General features: G+C 44.4%; 1 protein-coding gene across 5 annotated transcripts in view; it reads left to right on the forward strand.

The window, feature by feature from the left end:
* The window catches only part of WTIP (WT1 interacting protein), a 118,195-nt gene that overhangs the window by 71,222 nt on the left and 34,313 nt on the right, over positions 1–12,660 (forward strand). Inside the window, exon 1 of one of the 5 annotated variants that reach the window (XM_034788114.1) lies at positions 11,915–12,024. The exons of the other annotated variants lie outside the window; for them this stretch is intronic. The gene's annotated coding sequence lies outside the window, so the exon portion shown is untranslated. Of the gene's footprint in view, positions 1–11,914; positions 12,025–12,660 lie in introns of those variants that run through there. 5 annotated transcript variants of the gene reach the window in all.

Here is a 12,660-nt window from a genome sequence, read left to right on the forward strand (position 1 = left end):
TGGGGGCGGGGCCGGGGCCCCGTGGAGTGTCCTCCTTTCGGAGGCACAAAATATGGTAACCCTATTCCATTCAGGTCTGCGTCCACTTCATTTCCAGGTGCAGTTCAAGGTGTTGACTTCGACTTACAAAACTCTAAATAGTTTGGTTCCTGGCTTATCCCTCTAGGACACTACAGCAGCTGCAATCAGTTGATGTGCTTGAACTAAGAGCCCCCATGTTAAATGGAGTGGGCTGGTGGCAGGGCATTTTCAATGGGAGCAGGGAGGTTGAGAGGTGAGGCAGAGTTTCATTTCTTGAGTCTGGCAGGCTGGGAAAGCACCACTTTGATTTTGTATGTATTTTTGATGTAAAATCAACATGCACTCTTGGTTGGTGTGGCAATGTATAAGACAACCCCATAAACTCCAGCATGTAATGGGTTACAGGGAAAGCCCAGTTCCCTGCCTGTCACGTGGGTAATGGGGCAGGGCTATGAAAGCAAAGGGAAAGCTGCTGTAGTGGGACCTTCCTAGGGGGGAAGGAGTATCCTCTCCCGGATTGCTGAATGCTGGAAAAGGCTCTGGTGGTTGTTACCAAGTGTTCTGACTTGCTTTGCCTTTGTCTTAATCTCCTGTGTTATTAATAAAGCTAGCCCCATGGAAAGGGACCTGAATTGAACTATAGTTTGGGGCTTTTTTTTTTTTTTTTTCCCCTTTCTCAGCCAGTCTATCCCTCTACTAGCTTACAGCGGGGTGTATGGATAAAATAAATAGCTATTAAATCAATTCAAGCTGTTACTTCTCCGTTTTAAAACACATGCTTGACTTAAATTTTATAAATTCTTTTTCAATATAAGTTCTTCCGTTTAAGATCCATGGAAATAATTTATGTCCTCCACTGGAAACAAAGGGTAGACTAGACTGGATAAATACGTAAGAAGGAGAGAAAGGAAACATCTGCCAAATTTTCAGCTTCTCGCATTGCATGAAAGATTGAAAATGTCTCTTGGGTTCATAATGTACCTATAACAACGTTCTTCCCCCACCTAAGGGCCACAGAGTTCCTTCTTGTCCCAATAGCATTGCGTTACTTTGGTTTAATAACGTGACTGGAGCGTAGGAAAGGGAAAGCGAATTCCACACGAAAGCAAACCATGTACTATGGCCATGTCTGCACTGCCAAAAACGGTGGGCTTTTACAGGAAGATAACGGACATGTGAGAGCTGTCTCGCTGTATGATCCTAGTGGAGACAACGCGCAGGCAGTTTTTATCACGATGTAGCTTAGGGGTAGGCAATCTGTGGCACGCGTGCCGAAGGCGGCACAGGAACTGATTTTCAGTGGCACGCACACTGCCTGGGTCCTCGCCACCGGTCTGGGGGGCTCTGCATTTTATTTAAATTTTTAAATGAAGCTTTTAAAACATTTTAAAAACCTTATTTACTTTACATACAACAATAGTTTAGTTATATATTTTAGACTTCTAGAAAGAGACCTTCTAAAAACATTAAAATGTATTACTGGCACGCGAAACCTTAAATTAGAGTGAATAAATGAAGACTCAGCACACCACTTCTGAAAGGTTGCCGACCCCTGAGGTATCTATACCGCCCACCAGGATTTGACTTGGCCTAATTACATTGTGGTCACTAGCATGAGGTAAAATGCTAGTGAAGAAAAGACAGTTTGTTGTTTTAAAATGTTAGTGCATCAAGGTAAATCCTGGGGGGAGCATCCGGTTGACTGGTAATGTGTTAATACTACAGCCCCCTTGTCTTCACTTGGATTGTACCATGCACCAGCTAACACATGGTAAGAACACAGCTTTTTTCCTACTGAAGACCAGATTTGCCTTGGGGGAGCTCCTCAGCAGGTGTAAATAGTTATGGCTCCATTGATGTGTTAACAGAGATATGATAGTTTATACTGGCTGCAGATCTGCCCCGATGTAGACTCACATATACCCCTGCAAAGTGGTTGTGGAACACCATCATTTTCTTGTGGTAGGAGTTTGCAATCACTTTGCACGGATAGAAATTACCACACGTAGTGCAGGGCAATGGACAGTTAGGCCCACAGGCTATACGTTGAATTTTGCTCTAAATAATTTTATACTTTTGTTTACACCCAGATATCATAATGTGGACAAACTACTAATGGACAGAGAAACAGAGCCTAGATAAACTTCTGACCCGCTAAGGCAGACTGGCTTGATGTAGAGATACAAAATGAATCTTGATTTTGTAATAGCTGTACAACCACAAAATCAAAATTAATCTGCAATTCTGACATAGACACATTAAAATAATAATGTTAATTATAGGTGGCAGTCTGAAAATTTGGGTTCATTAAGTTCAGAATTATAAAAAACATGATTTAATATTATAACTTGAAAATGTTTGCTATGATTGCCCTGCATGAATATTTTTTTTAAAAATCCTACTTTCTATCTACCTGATAATATTTTATTAGAATTTGTTCACAGGCTCTGAATGCTCTTTCCTGAAAGAATCTATGTAAAGGGAGAAAACAATACACATCCTGTACTCCACCTTCACAGGCCTCTAGCGTTGGATGCCACCTTTTGTTTGCAAGAGTTTAAATTTCAAATAAAATCCCAGCATTCTTTTGAAAAAAAGGAAAGGGCCTCTCCCCTGCTTAGATTGTCAAATCCCAGACTAGGCTGAAATTGAATAGGGCAAGTCAGTGACCTCAGGCAGAAAGAATGTTGCTTATTTACGTAGGGCTTCTGCTATTTTAGCAGCAAACCTTTTCTTCTGAAAAGACAATGTATACTGTTTTGTGTTTACGGCCAAGTAAGGAGCTTGTACATTTGAGATTTGCATGGTAATAGCCTAGTAACTTAATATACAGCATCCTCAAAAATAGCAATGTAAGACTTTGTTTTGTCTTAATCAACTCAAATATTTTGAAAAAGAGCTTTACAAAAGTACTCTGTAAAATTATGCTGTTCATATGTTGGGTTTTGTTTTTTAAATAGCAAAGTTACATTTAGTGCTTTCTTTATTAGACAGCAGGGCAGAGCTCTGAAATATTTTGCTGCATCTTGATGCTTGGGGCGGGAAGCATTCCTTCAGTCTGGAACCAGAAAAATGTGTGCATGTGTGTATACACACACCAGGCATTTTTCCTGAAATAATGAAAGATCTTTATAACCATTCTGGCCTGTCAGATAAGCCTGCAATTCCAAATGGTTTTTAAAGTGTGTTGCTCAATAGATCGTAACCATGAGGGACTATTGTATACATGAAGCACACATTTAGGATCCGATTCTGCATTCCTTGAAATCAGTGGGAGTCTGGGCGTGAAAGGAATGCAGGATTGGGTCCTAAAGCAGGGGAGTAAAATTCGGTGCCAGATTTCTTTGAGGAGAAGAAGAATACAGCACATCCACAGTAGCCACTTTTCAGTGTTTCAAATTTCCAACGGCTGAAGCCTGTGAAAAGTGGCTTCTGCCAACATGCAATATCTTCTTTTCAAAGGAATTTGGCACTGATTTTTTTTTTCCTTCCTGAAATAATCGAAAGCCCTAGAAATTCACCTTTCCCTGCACAAAGCCTGAGCGATCAAGCTTGGTGGGGGGGGGGGAGGAGGAGAAGGGGAGGGAGACCTATAGGGGCATCCTGATTGCAGTGCAGGCTATGAGCTAGGCTAACCCTTGCTGATGCCCTTCCATGCCCCAATATGGGGTTTGTTTGTTGTTTTTTTTCACCCTCTGGATCCTTGTAATTCTCCCTGCTTTGTCGCCACCCCTGTAAAGTAGCATTCACATTGCTACTGGGTCTTGTGCAGATCCCCTGCAGGGGACTGAGTGTGCCTCCCAAGGTTAACAAGTCATATGAGTGCAAAAGGGCCCAAAGCAGGTTTATAGCTTCCTATCAGTGGCATGGGGTAAAGCAGTGGAGAGCCCCCCTCTCCCCCCTACAGAAAATCTCCATGGCCGATGTCCATAGCTAAGCCCAGAGGGAGGAATGTGGATGTGTAGGCCACAAACCCACAGGCGAGTTTAGTAGAAACTCAAAAAGATTTTGAATCTTTTTGTTTCCTTTTGGCACTTCTGTAATTTTACACACAGGGCGAATTGTTCTTTTCTTAAGACAGTAAAAGAAAGCGGGCCTCCTGGATGAGACTCATCTACTGTTTTATCCTAGGGTAAATTTAGAGATGAGGAACAGATCCCTTGATAGTGATGGGTTTGTTATTATTTAATAAACAGTGTTGCCAACTATCTTCTTTTTATTGCATGCTTCTGGTATTTGGAGTTTTACATAAGGCCCCAGCTCTTGTGATTACCTGAGAATCTCAGCTTCCATTCCTTTTTTAAAGTAACTTTCTAGCCTGCATGGATGCAGAGAAAAGATTGAAAATGTGACCCTAAACCTGAAGGCAAATGAAAAATACCCAACCTTTATTATTTGTAAAAGTCTCTCATGTTTGAGGTCTAACTCATGATTTCTGAATACTTGAAGTTGGCAGGATTGGTACCATAGGAATGCATGATGCCTTACATAGCAAGTAAAGATATAGTCCCAGAGGGTCATTCCTTTCTGCCATTCAAAAAGGGTGGCTGGCAGGATGAAATCAAATCATACATTAATTCTCATAGTACAATTATAAAATCCTGCTCCTACATATCCCCCTTTTGACCCTGAGAGAGGTAGGGGGAATGACCCTCTTGCTTCTACACCTGTGTCAAAGAGCTCACAATCTAAAGCACCGAACCTGGTGCCCATATGCTGTTCTGACATCGTGTAGGAGTCTAAAGGCGACACAGTGGAAGAATTCCCCTGGCACCGGGGCAGTACAGGGCCAATTTACTGTTCTCCTGTGTTGGTCCAGCATGGTGGGCAGAAAGATCATAGAATATCAGGATTGGAAGGGACCTCAGGAGGTCATCTAGTCCACCCCCCTGCTCAAAGGGGGACCAATCCCCAGACCAGTTTTTGCCCCAGCTCCCTAAATGGTCCCCTCAAGAGCTGAGCTCACAACTCTGGGTTTAGCAGGCCAATGCTCAAACCACTGAGCTATCCTTCCACCCCTGTTTGTAGTGCTCAGTGCTTCAGGGATTCTGCACTGCAGAGGTACGGCTGTTCTAAGTTATAGCAGCCCTATACTAATGCCAGGGGTCATTTTGGCACAAAGGTTGGCACCTCTTCCTGGACTGCACTTTCTGGGCTGAGTCTCCCAGGAGAGGCAGCAAAGAATCTGGCCTCAAGATTATAATGGAAATGCTAATAGAACTTTAAATTGGACTCCACATATGTGCGGCTATTAGTGTAGCCCAGAGTCAGTGTGCAGCGCTCCAGAGCTTTGCTTCCCTCTTTTGAGTCAGATGCAATATAGTCCGTTATCTACTGCTGCAAATTGGCTGTGTGTATGTTTACATGTCTGGTTAGCATGCACACCTTCAGATGTCACCAAATGCAAATGCTAGTATGAGACCTATAATGATGCTGTCCTAACACCATTCATTACAAAGATGACATCTTAAGCTGTTAACCAGCAATTGGATCCATGTTTTACATTGCTCAATAAAACAAATATGCACAATTCATTTATCAGTCAGGCATGAGAAACCAGGAATTACTGTGTGCCTGGGAAGCCTTGTGAGTCATGAATCAGAACTCTTAGTGGTTGTATCCCTCAGAGAGGTGTGGTAATTCCATGTCTAGTGAAGTGGAAATTATAAAATAAAATTAATAGTGGAAAGGATGCCTACTAAAAATGCATCATTAGATCTTGCATCAGTATCTCATGTTCTCCAGAGGAGTCAATTATAATAGGACACCTTGGTTATAGTCATGCTCTTCTAGCAGGGACTCCTGTAGTTTATAGGTGCAATTTTCAAAGTGCTCAGTATAGACATTCCTCTACTTCCATTCAGCCATTGACTTCAGTGGAAGCGGAGTTGGGCCAGTGTTGAGTGCTTTGAGAAATCCCACTCTATATTTCTGGTCATTAGTTGCAACAGGGGCATTGCAGCTGTTGCAATAGAGAAGCCACAGCTCTCCCTAGCACTTCTGTCAGTCGGTTCTTTTTTTATTGCTGACAGTGCAGAAGCTCTCTGGGTGACTAGGGGAATGCATGATGCCCTCTTCTGGAGAAATGGTATTAGAACTTTAGGTTCAGGGAGTTCACCACCAGCTTTGTGCACAGATCCACACGAGAGTATTCCTTATATTGTACCTTCAGACAACAGGAACGAGAGGTGAGGATTTCATTTTCTGCATAATAGTCCAGATTGGTAGCCTTAACAATTGACCTTTATAATCAGATTTGCTTTAATTAAGTAGCTGTTCTCACCTCAGGAAATTATGCACCCACATCTGACTTCTGACTGTTCATCACACCAGGATGTGCTAATTAGATTTTCTGAGTAAAATATAGGCGTCTTGTTCCACACAACAGTAACTTTAGATTGTGAGGAGTGTGGCGATGCATTTTCTTCCAAATGGACAGATAGTGTTGGATGTGTGTCATGTGTTGTCCATGGGGCTGAAGTTTAGATGCATGACATTCCCATTATTTGGAAAGAGTGATGTCTTTTTAACCAACATTAGTCAGGCAAACAATTCAGGCTTTTCTTATGATCTCACTCATAGTACGACAGTAGTCAATTATGATAATTCCCAAAACGTGCATGTTTTTACTCATGAAAGAATTTTACACACATTATAATAATATTTGTGCCACTGGAAGCGCGCTCATGTAGCTGCGTTTTGCCGACGGAAGAGAGCTTTCAATGAGCAGAATAGCTGTGTCGGTAGGAGAGCCTCTCCTGCTGACGTAGTGCTGTGCACATGAGTGCTTATGACGGCAAAACATATGTCACTCGGGTGTGGGTTTTTTTTCACATCACTGAGCAACAAAAGTTTTGCCGACATAAGTGCTAATGTAGATGTGGCCTAAGAGTTTGTGACTTAATAAAGGCAACTTAACATCTACACTGAACAACTAGCGCATTGCTGATAACAGGTTTTCCCTTCCTAAATGGCACTGCAAATGTTTTAGCTACCAGCATAGAGGGGACTGGACAATTTTCAGCCGAGTTACAAAAAGCTTCATTGATACGCAACCAGGTCTCAATCACATTTTGTTTCATTAGGTCTAGATCATGCTTTCTGTAACAGTACTAAAAACAGTTTTGTCCCATCTCTGCTAACAGTTTGACTGTTGTCAACACCAGCTGAGGTGTGGGGAAGACAGGAGGGAGAAGGGGCTGACAGCCAGTGTCAACAGTAGATAATCTTACTAGGCAGTCTCTTTGGGTAAGTCTACACTGCAAGTGAACGTTTGTTTGTAGCATGGGTAGGCATAGCCCCCACTAATTTTAATCAAACTAGCACAGGTAACAATGGTAGTGTAGATATGGTGGCTCAGGCTTCAGCACCTGCTAGCAATCAGACTGCATATCCAGGCACCCTGGCAGCTTGTACTCTGGTAGATCAGTGGTTTGTGCATTGGCCTGCTAGACCCAAGGTTGTGAGTTCAATCCTTGAGGGGGCCACCTAGAGATCTGGTGCAAAATCAGTACTTGGTCCTGCTAGTGAAGGCAGGGGGCTGGACTCAATGACCTTTCAGGGTCCCTTCCAGTTCTATGAGATAGGTATATCTCCATATATTAAAAGATGGCCTGCAATAAGTCCGTGCTACCACATCTATGGTGCTGTTCTTACCCATGCTAGCGAGATTAAAGCGACCGCAGGTATGCCTACCTGCGCTACAAACAGGCTGTGTCCCAGGCTGACCTGTTGTTTTTCTGGTACTGGGCAGGTGTGAAACTGAGAGTCACTTCCTCTGTGCTGTTGAAAACTGGTCAGACAAGGTAGACGTGCCAGGGTCTCTATCCAGCTAAAACCACAGAAGGAGGAAGGAAGCCATGTGTTTATGAAACACAACTGTAGTGATGGTACAAAAAGTCCCACAAGCAGCTATGGACTCTAGGCCAGGCCATTTATTATAACTGATTTAGTGATCTATCTGCATGTTGCTTCTGGTTTTGTCAGTCTCTGACTTTTAGAAAGTGATTACAATACACTGCAAAAGAGGACAGTAGCCTGCAATGGGATACACCGATATAGTCATTAGAAGGGGAAACTGAACAGCTATTTTTTGGACTAATAGTTGTTGACTTTTTGGAGCTTAATTGTACTTAATTCAGTTATTCAGTACAGTGAATGGAATGCACATCATTGCTTATTTTTCTGAAACACATATGTAGAGACCAAAGTTCTGTAGCAGTTTGTGATGTTTGGATGATAACTTCTTGTTTGAGTTAACTATTGTATTATCCTTGACCAAATAAACTCCTCCAAGGTAAAAGTCTTGTTAGGCTTATTAATTATTATTAAGAATACTAGTTACCAGGTGAGGAAGCATTATGCTATTGATATGTTATGTGAGCTTAAGCAAGTCGCTTCATCTCTGTGCCTCAGTTTTCCCTTCTGTAAAATGGGAATTATCATGTTTGCTTTTATTTGTAAAGCACTGTGAGATCTAGCGATACAAGATGCTATATAAAAGTCTGAGTTAAAATCATGTTTAGAAATTGACATTTTGTATTACATCAGCTGTATGAAAGGGGAGGTTGAGGTGACCATCTTTGTTGTGGGCATATGGAACGGTAACTTCTGAGAGCAGTGTCTAATCAGGCTGCAGGGGGTTGCATGCTGTACAGTTAGTGAAAACTGCCACACAGTGGCGAGCCACTAATGATAGAGTTTTCCTGTGCTCTGGTTCGCTGAAGCTATATTATTTCACAGGGTGACTAGCAGCCAGTCAAGTGCTCAGTAAGAGAAGTGCATTTGGGGTTTTTTTTTGGCTAATTTGCTCTGGGCCACATCATGCTCCCGCCTCTGCAGTCCTGGAGAGTCCTGATGCAGTGGAACTGCTTCAGATGTGCTTTGCTACAGGGAAAAAATTGGGGTTGGGTTTGGGGACTCTCCGTGGAGCTGTGCTCTGCAGGGGAGGGATAGCTCAGTGGTTTGAGCATTGACCTGCTAAACCCAGGGTTGTGAGTTCAGTCCTTGAGAGGACCACATAGGGATCTAGGGTAAAATCAGTACTTGGTCCTGCTAGTGAAGGCAGGGGGCTGGACTTGATGACCTTTCCAGGTCCCTTCTAGTTCTAGGAGATAGGATATCTCCATTGATTTAATTTATCCCAGGATGCAAGGCACTTTGGAGTACAGGGCAGGGCCTGTGGATCAGCGCTAACATGGGTTTACAGCCATTCACCATGAGGCTGCCATGGCCTAGGGGGATGATTCCTTTCCCTGCAGAGATCGCATCAGGCTTTGGCACTTCATTGCCTGGGCTGCTGGTGACAGTGACTGTGGGTGTAGGGGGGGTCAGGACCGGCTCTAACTTTTTTGCTGCCCCAAGCAGCAAAAAAAAGCGCCGCCCTGCCAAGCCCCCCCCCCCCCCCCCGCCACCCCAAGATTGGCCGCCCCTTACCAGTTGCCGCCCCAAGCATGTGCTTGGTTGCCTGGTGCCTGGAGCCGGCCCTGAGGGGGGTGAGAAAGAGAGAGAGAATTACCATTTAAAATAGTAATGTGAGTTTTCTGCGCCGACTCACAGGTTGGGCGTCCTTGTGTGTAACATGGGAATGTTACTTAGTGGACAAGCAGAAGCCCTTGGCTGTAGTGAGGCCACTTTATTCCTACCATCTGAAAGCAAGTAAGCGGCAGGTACTTATGCCCGCCAGCTCTGAATCCGAGGGTGTGCACAACCACGTCACCCTGTCAAGAACCACCCAGCAGCTCTTTTTTTGGTATTAGATCTGTGACTGCCACTTGGCTCTGAACTGGGTAACACAGTCTGGGCAGACAACAGCGTTTGAGGGGTTTTTTCTGTCCTTCGAGAGCCTTTGTAACTCCCTGCCGGTCCCTCCCACCCCCATCTTCCCAGTGACTACGGATGAACGCATGCTTCCTGCACCTAGGCCCACAGTGGGTGTAACTCCTCCACAAGCTGGCACAAGCCACATGTGTTTACGGGCAAGGCAGAGGATTGGCAAAAACACTTTTAGAATGAGCCAGAGTGACACTTCAGGAGACCCATGGAAACTAGGCTTTATGTTGCCTTGATCCCAGTAGCTTGTGTGATTAAGGGATAATACGGATGGTGGAGGAGTACAGTGTATGAGGCAGTAAAGAGCTTTACGAGGTGATTAAAGATGCAAGCGAAATAGAGAGTTTCAGGTTACCACAAAAATCATTTTTGTCGTGCTTTGTGTGGTTTGGAAAGTGGGGGAGGGGGATGGGATGTGACCAGTGCCTCCTTGTTCACTGACCTCAGGCTGAGCTCAGGACTCAGGTGAGTAATTGTCAGGGTGGGTGGTAGGGATGTGAGAGAAGGAGTTGCCTGGAAAGGAGCAAGGCAGCTGCTCATGCAGCGCTGTGTCCTGTCAGCACAGATTTGTGTGCCATTTACAAGGGGGTAAGGTGAGATGTGGCTGATCTGTGATTGGCTGAGATCCTTGCCTTGGCAGATGGTGACACATGTAGGGTACTGTCTCTTTTACACAAAGCAAGCACATTGGCCTGAAAAAGTTTCTAAGGCAGGTTACAGGAGCCTGAGTGGTTGCAGTGATTCGGGTCTTTTGTCTCTGGAGGGTGAATGCACTTTGATCACTGAATTTTGTGAGTGGGCTATGGGATGGCCAACTGGATTGGTGATGCTGTCCCAAAGGAAAAAGGGGGCAGCAACTGATGGGATGAGGAGCAGGCACTAGGGCTCCAGGAGCCAGGTTTCTCATCGTGAGGGGTCAGGTAGGGTGGAAGGAGGGTTCAGGCCTGGATCCGGCTGCTGGAGGAGCATGGAATAGGGGAGGAGAGAGAGCAGTGACAGCTGTGCCCTGGCTTCTCAGGGCAAGGATAGGAAGCAGGTTTCAGGGAATGGCGAGGCTCTGGGTAGTGGGGAGGACATGCTGGGGAGAGGTATCTGGGAGGCACCTCTGCAAGCAGAGCAGAGAGGTATTTTGGAGGGTTACAACAGCCAAGCCAGGATGACCGGGGAGAAGACGAGGATCACTGAGAGTGGAGACTTGTGGGAGGTGACATAGGGAGAGAACCTCTTACACCTGGGCCACACCCCGAAGAGGCAGCACGTTCACCGCTTACATGGCACACAGTCACTAAAGGGTTACATTTCAGATGATCACAAGGAGAGTTAACCAATAGGTAAGACTGATCTGAAGAGCCTATTGCTGTCATTCAGGCTAATGGGCTGTGTCCTCACAGTGGTAATCTTCCAAATTGCTGCCTGCCTGTTTCCAAACACAACCGTATATCTCTGCTGCAGGTTGCATTTTGAGTCAATTCACATTGAGAACCGAATTGTCAAAGGTCATTTGAATTCACACACATGCAAGAATGAGTAACTGCACTCAGTCAAGAGCCTCGTTTTGTGCAAGCAGGCAGAATCGGGTGCAGTGACAGTGTGCACACGTACGCCTTTGAAAGTTGTCCCTTAAAACTCCTGTAAATGGTCCTCTTGAGGGTCTATCTACTGAACAGTAATCTGAGTGAAGGTTTATAAGTCAGTCAGATAGTGCAATGACTTTGTTTCCATGAATGGACCCATTTTACAGAAGGGACTTTTAACATGAGTGTCCACCTACCAGTAGCACCAAGAGACAGCAGCTTGTGAGAGCTACACTTCAGGAATCTGTACTGAAAGGAAAAATTTCCCTTCGCTATGCCAATAAGCCTCCAGCCAACCACATACAGCATGTGATTACCCAAAAGGGTCAGCTCAGGTCCAAATGTGTCTGTGCCATACACAGTTTCCCATGGTCAGAGCACAGCAGCAGTTTCTAAAAGACACTTTTAAACATTTAAAATTAATCACATTTTCCTCAATGTTGTTTAGAGAAACTGTAAAGATTTCTCCCCTCCTCCTCAATTGCATTCTGCTAACTGGCTCTCCAGTGAACAGCCCTCAGATTTAAACTCCTGGAGGCTGGTAGCCCGTGTTTATGGTGGAGCGCCTCACCTCTGGAACTTATTCTTTTCTGGGTCTGTGAGTATCCAAGTTTGTTCCTTTGGGGTGGGGGAAGGAATTGTGCATGTTTTACACAATAAAAGTAGTGTGTGTGTGTGTGTGTGTGTGTGTATATATAGTGTATTCGAAGAGCATCATCATTGGCCTGTGTAAGGTACCTTGCATTGTTCATAGGTCTGTGGGTTCAATCAAGTTGTTGTGCACTGCAAATGGATTCTTGTGTGTGGCCCTTAACAGGGCATATTGCCATCTCTTTACCCAGGCTACTGCCTCTTAATGGTTTGATGGGCACACCGGAGTGGGTGGTAGCTTGGGCCAGATAAATCCCTGGTGATGAACAAAGTTCAGTGGAGAGGAGAGGAGTTACAACAGGAAGAGTTTGGCTCCTTTGGCCTGATTCTTCTCTTATGCACACTGGTTTTGACACTGAAATAACTCATGATTTATGCCAGTGTAAGAGAGAGCGAGGCGATTCAGATCCTTTGTGTCTAAATGACTGGTTGATTGTGGGGGTTTTGAGTTCCTGTCTATCATAGTGTTTGTTGAGATTAATCTGGAGCCTGTCCTATATTTTTAAACTGTAAAGAGGTCCAGAGTTTATATCGATGAACACACATGTTATAAATACAATTAAACTGCTACTCATAATATAGT

Source organism: Trachemys scripta, chromosome 13 (assembly GCF_013100865.1).
Source record: "Trachemys scripta elegans isolate TJP31775 chromosome 13, CAS_Tse_1.0, whole genome shotgun sequence".
NCBI classification, from domain to species: Eukaryota; Metazoa; Chordata; order Testudines; family Emydidae; genus Trachemys; species Trachemys scripta.